Here is a 9,882-nt window from a genome sequence, read left to right as displayed (position 1 = left end):
TCGCACCTTTATTTAGCAGTACTGTTGGTGACCACCTTTTTTTTTCCCCCTTTTCAGTATAGTTGTTGTCTGATCGAAATCGACGTAATTTTCAACGGTATACCATTTTAAGAAATTAAGAGATGTATTTGGATTGAGATTTCATGTTTGAATTTCCACGGGTAATTTAATATTCCATAAACCAATCCTGACATAGAGCTGTATTATTGAGCGATGTTGATCGACACTGCGTGAAACATGCAGTTAGAGTAGTAACTGCTGTACGGAGCAAATATGTGGGTCCATGGCTCGTAATTGCTAGCAATCTTTAATCAAAATGATCATGCAATTCAATTGTTGGATGATATAAATACGAGAGGCAAAATGAACGCCAACAAATTTCCCCAGATGAATCCGCTCCTTCCATGTTTATGTACAGACTCATCTTTTGACATAGAAAAATAGGTTCCTCTTTCAGTTATAGGATTAATAAAAATTGATATGAATTTAGACTTCTGAAATTACGTCTACTACATAACTTTGTTTTATTGTTTCATGATTAGAACTATTGTTCCACCTGATAATTCCGCTGGCCACATTTTTTTTTGACAGAAACGACGCCGAGAAAACAATTATTTTCCTGACATAAACCTGGTGGGAGGTATAGTTATTGGAGACAACAGGTTATTTAAGTTTCGTGCCCGTAACGACACGGGCACGAAAATACACTAATAGGTTAAATCCTGGCGTATGTAATGATTAGATATCCTCTTGCGTATTTCAGCACAACTGGAATACTTTTGTGCGTTCAATCTGCCAGTGTGGTACGCAATATAGGACCATAAAGGACTGGATCTGGTGAAATGTTTCTGTAAATTGTTGATCTGTCCATTTGGAGGAGACAAATAGGATAATTACCGTTAACGCATCTACACCAGTGTAGTTGTGAAGTACCACTACAATATAAATTGTACTATGAAATGGATTGAACATAATCACATAAGGAACAATTCAATAGATTTCCTATAGTGCCTTCGTTCCAAATGACCATTTTGTTTTGTAATAAGTTATCCAATGATATTAAAGTAGTACAATTAAATATTAAATTAACCTTACTAAATAAAAACAAAAATAAAAGGTCAAAAGTTCTACATGATAAAACCTATACAGCTATTATGCATCAGACATTTAAAACTGAACATTTTAGGCTAGGAAAACAAATGTAAACAACTCTCAAATTCCGTATGCATTCAAGTCACAGTACATGATCCCTCCCACCGTAAGCATAGATTTACAATTTCCTACAACTCACTTAAGGACTCAAGCCGACTGTTGAAGACGTTTTGCAGACTGAGTCCAACATCATAACCATATTTTGATCAATGTTAGGTTATTCAAATTACCATTTTGCCAATCGGTTTAAAATTCCATTATCTTACTTTTTCTCCTTGACACCGCCTGGATTCCTCAACCTTTTCTTCGTCAACTTCTTTATAACCCTAAATTCTTCCTCCTCTGATAGCATCAACAACAATCATTCTAAAAAATAATGTATAAAACAAAACAATTTTTATTTATTGAACATTAAAACAATTACATGGCTCCTTGGTATAACAGTGTACACAGAATTAACTTTAAAGAAATCGAATAACCAAATAAGCTAGACAGTTTGATTGCGTAATGGGATTTAGATATACACTTAAGACGGTCATGGCCACTTTGACTAAACCACTGGATAATGGAAAGTTTTAAACCTAAGAAGTTCCAACATGCAGGTTCTACGCCGACTCAAAAGGATTCTAAGAGAATTAACGCCATACCCAATCTAAATACGAAGCATTAAACATATCGGTCTTATACCTAGTTCCTGCTTCATTCGGCCATTAAATCAGAACTATAGACCTTTAGAAAATCTGTGAAAATATTTATTTAGGCTAGTTTTTCTTTTCCTATAGTAAGTATGCAACATCAAGTCTCTTTCACTCATCAGCAAATCAAATTTATACGTTCATATATCATGTTAAGAGGAATGAAAAATGACCACATATCCTATATCGATTTATAAAGACCAATAGCATCAAAGAAGAAATATTAAACAAAATTTAGTGAGTGCGAATAAACAATGAAAAATCATAAAGAAACCAAAAAGTGGTTCGTTTTTAAGGTTCCATGCTTTCCTAGGATATGATGATTTATATTTTCTTTAAGATCTTGCACTCATCTCTCAAGCACTCAAGCTCATGAACATCTTTAATAACTAAGTACGTGATTACATAAATTAATTCATTTCAGAGTTCCTGCCATTGTTGTCATAAAATAGTGATATGTTTCCTAAAGAGAATTGATATTCAAAGCTTATCAGCAGCTACTACTCTTTGGTCATATATAAATTTGCATGAGCTCTATGACACGAAACTAAATTAGGTAACATAAGATGAATCCTCACGGAATCTAACTATCAACCGTGTACGCAGTTAGATGAACATAACCATGCTCATAAATGAGAGTACTCATTGCTTCCCAAACTAAGGTAATTTTGTATTCATGGATGGTACTTATAGTGAGTATGGCATACACTCAAGAAGAGAAAAAAGAAGTAACATGACATATAATCTAGAATTCTGGATAACCAAGATTTTCCTTTGAAACGGTCAAGGCAGTATCCATCAGCAAAATCATTTTAGACATAACCCCAACAATTATCAACCCATAATCAATTAGAATGATTCAACACGAACATGTTAGTAATACTCAGAACCCGATTCGGAATTCATTACACATGAATCAAACTGTTACTTGAGAAAGAGAAAGAATATGTGGAAACTACCTTCATCTTCATATTATTTTAGGAAGTCACGTAATCTTTATCTGTTGGCTTTAGACTTTAGAGAAAATTCAAGCAGAATCCAAATCCCAATTAAAGCGAACTCTGCTCTGTAACCTACTGCCTTGTTATTATCTGGAAGTCATCTGGAACTGACAAAGATCTGGCAGCGAGAGGTACCCGTTAGAATAACCATGTTTTCTCTAACATCGCAGCAGTATTGAAAGAAAATAAAACTTTTTATACCCATTAGAATGTTGTATGCTAGCAATCTAACAACTTTAATTGGTTTTACATAAGCTGTCTTAAGAAGTTGCAAATTGACCACCACACTTTTAATCCGGTCAACTCATTCTACATTTTATCTTCAGTAAAATACACAAAATTGGGTAGTTATTAACTTCTGCAAAACTTGAAAATTAGTTACACATGATCCGCTAGAGTTTCCTAGATTTAAATGAAGAACAAAATCAAAAAGCATATCAGACATAAAAGCTATGGTAGGACATCAAAGAGTATAAATCTACTGATCCTAAAGAAAATTTATGATAGGACATTCGCACTTAACTTAGAATTAGACATCAAATATTCAATCCACTAAAGTCTAGTCGCAGAACGATGAATTCTCTGAAAATTTAACCTAAATATCAGTCTTGTAATATATCAGAAGAAACATTAAATTGTTGCAGTTGCAAGTTAATAGAATGAAAAGTAAAAGAACACTACACCAAATTTAACGTTTAGCAACAGCTTAAATATTTTGCTGACTGGGCTTGCAACATATTTTTTCCGTTGTTAAACACCCTGTCGCAGTTTTTCGCGACAGCTCTAGCTCTGTTTCTAATTTCGGTCAGCAACGGCAGCAGCAACATAGCCAAGCTGTTGTGAAATTGAAATATAGAAACAGAACAAATCCTTTGCTACTCTGTTGCTAATTTTGGAGTTATTTTGGGATAAATTTTACTAGAACATGATATAGTTGTTCTGGTTCAGACTTAGCTCACGTTTCAGCAGTTCCTAAATTTTTGCAGCAAAAAAAAAGGTCAAGTCTTCGTTGACCAAGTCAAAAACTATTTCTTCCCAATTTATCCTGCAATATTCCAGTTCCCTGCAATTACCCTGATTCATCCAGTTCTAATGATTCAAATTAAGAACCATCGTATTCAACATTCCCACAGATCATATACTCCAACTACAATGATTATAATTGATCCATTAACCAACAAATAAATTTGGCAATTGACATACAGTGTTTTATGTTGAGATTCATACAATGTTCTACGCTGAAAAGAAAAAAACAACTTAACTTCAAGTACAATCCAACGCACATGACCCAAGTTAAAGGAAAAAAAACAAACCTACAAGATCCTATAATATACCGTATTATCACTGAAGCTCAGTCTCAGAGCTATGTTTCCACACATATAGCAATAATTCGGTGCAGAACACACCTACACCGAAGAAAGAAATACCATTCAGAAGCAGTAGAGGACCACAATATGCCTATTACCAATTTTAAAGGTACTGCGTAGAAAAGATTTATTACTCACAATCAGTAGGCCTTTATCCGGAAACATGTTACTTGATATCTTGCACAGCTGATGAGCCTAACTGAGAATTACAATGTAACAAGGTAGATGTAAGTGCAAAGGAAGATGAACAAAAATGAAATCAACAAATAAGAGACCGTGAAAAACAGTTAATCTTGAAGGTCTTTTATTACATTTTTATAGCAACAGAAACCCCTACCAGCTGTTTCCTTTAAGACATGTAATTAAAAGACGGTCCACAAAGCTAATATGACCAAATTTTAAGCTTGAATAAAGAAGGTTCATATGCACACCTTGACCATTGTTTCATGTATAGCGGGCTTGTCGAGATACTCTCTACCTTTTTTCTGCTGCATAAGGCTGGGAAGATAAAACGTTAGAAAAATAAAGAAAGACACAGCAGGAGAGCATCTAAATTCAGTATATGATAGCATACATGTATATCTTTGTTGTTTGTCACAAACTGCACAACACGGTACCAAATGTCATCACTGGCGAAATCTCCTGCTTTGTCGATCAACTGACGAATCACATCTATATACCTGCCACCCGAGATGCATTAGAGACAAAAATGCTGAACAGAAACTTCAAGGGTGAAAAGCCTAAAGAGGGAAAATTGCACACATGTATGTAGGCTCTGATGTGAGTATGATGACATGCTGCTAATGTATAAACCATCTCTAGCATATAATTCATCCTTACCACATCGCGAAGTCAGCAGAGATGAAATACTGAAAACTGATGATATATTCAGAAGTTGAATGCCTTGGTGTCTTGCACCACGAATATATGTGATCAAACAATAGTCGGTACGTAAACTCAAACAAACAGACAAGATCCCAGATCCAACCATGTATAAGATTGTTAATTAAAACGCCAGTGGTGTTTTACATTCACAACTCAAGCAAGATAAGATATGGTTACTCGAAAAGAAAGGAAAACTAAGCAGGTACTTCCTTGCTCTACATGATACAACCAACATACATCAAAGATAGCATATTAGTTACTGATATTACCTGCAATCCTTCCATATCTGAGTCGGTGAATGAATTTTGATGCTTGACCTACTTCCATCTTCAATTGCAACCTGCAGATTTCAGCACCAAAACAACATGAGAATGGACCCCTAGATATGATTTTAATGTGCAGGACATGATCACATAAAACAGTTAAATGAATCCAGCCACTTACAAGCTTCGAAGACTTCGCCTAATTTGCATCACTGAAATAATACTCAACCTACAAAATTCAAAGAAAGAAACAAGTAAGAAGACACCACTCAATCATTTTTTCACCCATAAATAATCCAAACCCACTACTAACTTCAACCATAATTGAGGATTACAAGGTTATTTTGTACCTCCCCGTGGGTTATCATTATCATTATTGTGATTATATGTTACCGATTTAAAGATGTGTGACAACAAGTTCAATCCATGAGTTTGTATTGTTTCTCTGGAACCCCAATGACCCCATTTGTGTCTCGATTGTATTATGCAATGGTATCTGAAAAATGCAGAATAACGAGTCTATAACGTGTCTCCATACAAAAACAAACCCGTGTAAGAAATTTTAAGCAATTCATAGATTACCTCAATATCTGGAATTTTATTTCAAAGGCCTGTCAACAAAATATGCATATAACTCCCTCAATACAGCCTGTAGAAGTTCAGATTTAGTAGTTAGGTTTGGCGTTGGAGATAGCTTGACATTATATGCTGTGATGGGAAAGCCCAAACGCAAACCTGGTGCGAAATCACAACAGGTGAGCGCTGACGTTCAGTCTCCATAATCGCAGACTCTAACCTGCAGGAATACGGAAGATGTACTATAAGGAACAAGCTGGGTGGAAAAAAGTTGTTCATAACATGATTATCAAAGACAGAGTTTGCACAAACCTTTGGATAACATCAAGATAAGACCCCCCCTGAGGGTAGCGGTACCTCATCTTGTCCTTCTTACGAGACCTGCAATCGGCAAATAACATGAAGAAAAAATTTAAAGGTTCAATAGACAATGTTCTTACATCAAACACCATTAAGAGTGGAAGGAAACAAATGGATAATAAAATAAGTGTACATAGTGATGTGAAGTCAGCAACATACTCATATCCTTCGGGCATGTTTTTCTTTATTTCTTCGTTTGTCATTCCATCACAAACTCCAGCATTAATCTCATCAAGCGCACGCCATTGTATCTGTAATGGATTTAAAACTTGCAATATAAATCTACTTAACTGATTGGATTTTATCATTAGTTCAGTTTACTTGGTTTGTGTGTCCTAGGCTTTCCAATCACAACAACCTATACAAGGATTACAAAATTAAAGTTTAATATCATATCAAGCAGACAGAGGGTAAAACACTGGAATACAATTATTGAAAAACATACAGCCACATTGCAATCACACGGACATATGTGAAACCACAAATCAAGTGAACTCGAGTCTTAAATCAAAACGACACCAATTTCCCATAAATATTAGATGAAATTATATTTTATGGCTTACCCAAATAGAATATATATGCATTTCCAATAGTTGTTTGAAGATTTCCAGTACTAGATCAGACTCAACAATGTCTTGAACAACGTATCCAGCACTTCCATTTCCGTCTCCATATTCACAAACGTTTTTAGAGAACAAACATCCAAGAGTGGCCATGGGATCTTTGCTAAATTTCGTGCAAAACAGGAATATATATTAGGGCAGGGGGGGGAGGATAAAATTAATCGGGTTGTTTCTGCAGCATGACTCTCATTGGAGAAACGGAAAAGGATTAATCGCGCTTACGTCTTCGGCAGTATAAGTAGGACTGCAAGGGCTACACTAGGCGCAGTTAACCCATGAAACATCACTACCAGTATCTACTTCGAGAAGATAATCTTTCGGAGGAGATCCAATTGCAAGTTTTGTGTAGTAAAGCCTGTAAGAAAATAAAGAGTCGATCTAAAGTCTAAAGAGTTCATGAATACAATTATTTTCAAACTTCAATTTCGCCGGTATTTTTCATTCGTATGCCAACTCACGTAATTAAAAAGAAAATATAAAGTAAAATTGATTATAAGAATTAATCTTAATATATATACGAACCTGGTTCCAGTAGCTTTGCCGTCCTTAAGTGACCTGTTAGCTTCACCTCCAAATTTATGCATCACTTTGAATGATAGTCCTCCTTCTCCGTTAACAAAAACACCCGAGAACAATGATACACAGAAGAAGATCAGACCATGAATTCCCATTTTAAATAAGAAAAGTTAAGAAAATTATATATGTAAAGAGCTTTTAACAAGTTAATATGGACTGGATTTTTAAACACGGAAATCAAATCAAAATGATATCGACTTACCTACTTATTCCACAGCAAATCAAATTCATATACACAAGAAAATTGAGGTCATTTGCGAAAATATAAGAGCCTAGGCTTTACCATGTTTTCTTGAACAGCCGCTTAATTGTGCATATATGAAAACACATAATCTCATTTGTGGACACTGAGTTGGCGATTGGTGGATGTTATTGAAGGTGCTGGTGGCGGTGGGTGATAGTTGAGCCACACCATAACTAACACACCACTATCGCCAACATAACTAGGCACCACCACCAAATTTCATAAATAAACATACAACAAATCAATGTTCGGTGTTAGGGCTTTGCTTGATTTTCTTGACATTCAATACCTAAACCAAGAAACAAAACCATAATTACAATTTCGTATGGCCCCAAAACACAAAGAAAGAGAACCAAAGTTCCAATTTCAACAAACCGCTAAAAATAATAACAAAGATCCGCTTACAGAGATCCATAATCTGATTCTTGCAACTCGCAAAATTATTCATCACAATATCTACATAAAAAAAAACCAAAAAAACACACATTAAAACTCTAATTCAAACAAAAAAAAAAACAACATCAATCAAAGCAATAATAATCACCTAAAACTTAGATTAGATTAGGGTTTACTACTTGCCCCAAACCAGCGTTCAGATTTTTTAGGTTTTGTCGAATAACAGCCTGAAGAAGCAGGACTAGCAACAGTAGTTGTTCTTCAACTCATAAAAACAATAAAACTGAAACCCCAATAAATCGGTACAACTTCCCTTTTCTACACACAAAAAAATCAAACTAGTGAGCAACAAAATCGAACCAAATTCGAATTAGAAAAACTAAATCGCTGAGATTTAGTAAACTTCATCAAGTTCAATGATGGTGCGATCTGTGCACCTTTATCTTTTTCTTCGCCACCAGCTACTGTTCTTATCTCTTCTTTTTCTTGTTTCGGCTGGATAGAGAGAATGGATGAACTGATCGAAAATAGAGAAGGGAGTGGATAAGATTTCTTAAGTCTAGGGTTAGACGAATATGGTTGTTAGGGTGGAATCATCTATCTGATTCAAAATGGTGTAAGTTGACTGGGTAGGAAAATAACAATAAGGGTTACTTGGCACACATACGAGTGGCATGTGTGAATTTGGTGTAGTTGCTAGTAGCAACAGAAGATAAGTAGTTGCGAGTTTCACAACAGAATTATGTTGTTGCTAAAGTTTAGCAACAGATTTTTTGGTTACGAATTAGCAACAGCTCTAGATTTGTTGCTAATCGAGGTTGCTAAATCCAAAATTTGGTGTAGTGGAAAGAAAATGAAATACCTTCACAATGGACTGAACCATCAAAATCCAACGGTTATGTCACATCATCTTTCGATCAAGATTTGAAACACACATACTTCAACAAATTTTGAAAATTAATCTTCTGTCATAAACCACAAAGTGACCAAGATAATGATTTGTGGATCTATTTTTTTCAAAATTTATCATAATAAATATCAATAGAAAAAGAGAAAAGATAAGAGATTACTTACACAAAGTTTGGGTCTACTACGAATCCAAGAAAGAGAAAATGATTGAATTTGGTTCCTTCAGAAGTTTAGTGCCTTCCTTGAAAAATAATCAGAACAATGACCTTATACTTAAAAAAGAAACCTAAATAGATCAAAGAAATGGTCTCTCTGATTTGAAGGAATTCAGATAATAATACAATGCAAAAGATATTGATAGAAAATTGAAATATGCATGTAAAGGAAATATAACCTTAGAAATGCCGAGGGGAAGTGAGAGAGGTTTCCATTCAAAATACACTGATCTTCATCCTTCGAAAATGAATAGATTATGGGGTTTCTACAGAATTGTGTCACAACATATGCAGGTGAAAAAAAAAGTTCTTGGAATCAACCACAGTTCTGATTGAATTTAGTTCATCGTTGAAAGTGAGAATGGACAATCACAGTTCATAAGTAGTTATAAATTCATAGCCTGAAGTGTCAATTTTATACCTGGCATACAATTGATAGTAGGGGGAATAATTACCTCCTCCTTGATTCAAAGACGGGGCTTTGATTCTTTAATTCTTCTGAGGTTTGTTATTGTTAGGGTTTGAGCCTCTCTTTCTTTGGTGCTCGAACAGGAAGAAGCGTTCCAGAACTTTAAAAGATTTGGCCATCCAAATATATTTGTTTTAATAGTTTTCTCTTA

At 34.9% G+C, this 9,882-nt stretch overlaps 1 long non-coding RNA gene across 5 annotated transcripts; it reads right to left on the bottom strand.

Moving 5' to 3' along the window:
* Positions 1 to 3,993: 3,993 nt before the first annotated feature.
* LOC113323432 lies at positions 3,994 to 8,656 on the bottom strand. 5 transcript variants are annotated; one of them, XR_003347607.1, is made up of 18 exons: positions 8,576 to 8,656; positions 8,287 to 8,456; positions 8,148 to 8,198; positions 7,701 to 8,031; positions 7,445 to 7,529; positions 7,145 to 7,277; positions 6,863 to 7,025; positions 6,459 to 6,550; positions 6,252 to 6,320; positions 6,099 to 6,159; positions 5,946 to 6,012; positions 5,757 to 5,859; positions 5,545 to 5,592; positions 5,370 to 5,440; positions 4,790 to 4,895; positions 4,647 to 4,713; positions 4,354 to 4,414; positions 3,994 to 4,254 (listed from the first exon to the last, which is right to left on the bottom strand). It is a non-coding gene; the product is annotated as an uncharacterized LOC113323432 (long non-coding RNA). The 5 variants fall into 5 exon arrangements; XR_003347606.1 differs by having other exon boundaries at positions 7,445 to 7,526; XR_003347609.1 differs by having other exon boundaries at positions 7,782 to 8,031.
* Positions 8,657 to 9,882: the final 1,226 nt, after the last annotated feature.

This window comes from Papaver somniferum, chromosome 11, assembly GCF_003573695.1.
Source record: "Papaver somniferum cultivar HN1 chromosome 11, ASM357369v1, whole genome shotgun sequence".
In the NCBI taxonomy this organism is placed as follows: Eukaryota; Viridiplantae; Streptophyta; class Magnoliopsida; order Ranunculales; family Papaveraceae; genus Papaver; species Papaver somniferum.
Note: the sequence above shows the minus strand (reverse complement) of the source record. Positions and strands in the feature narration are given on the sequence as shown.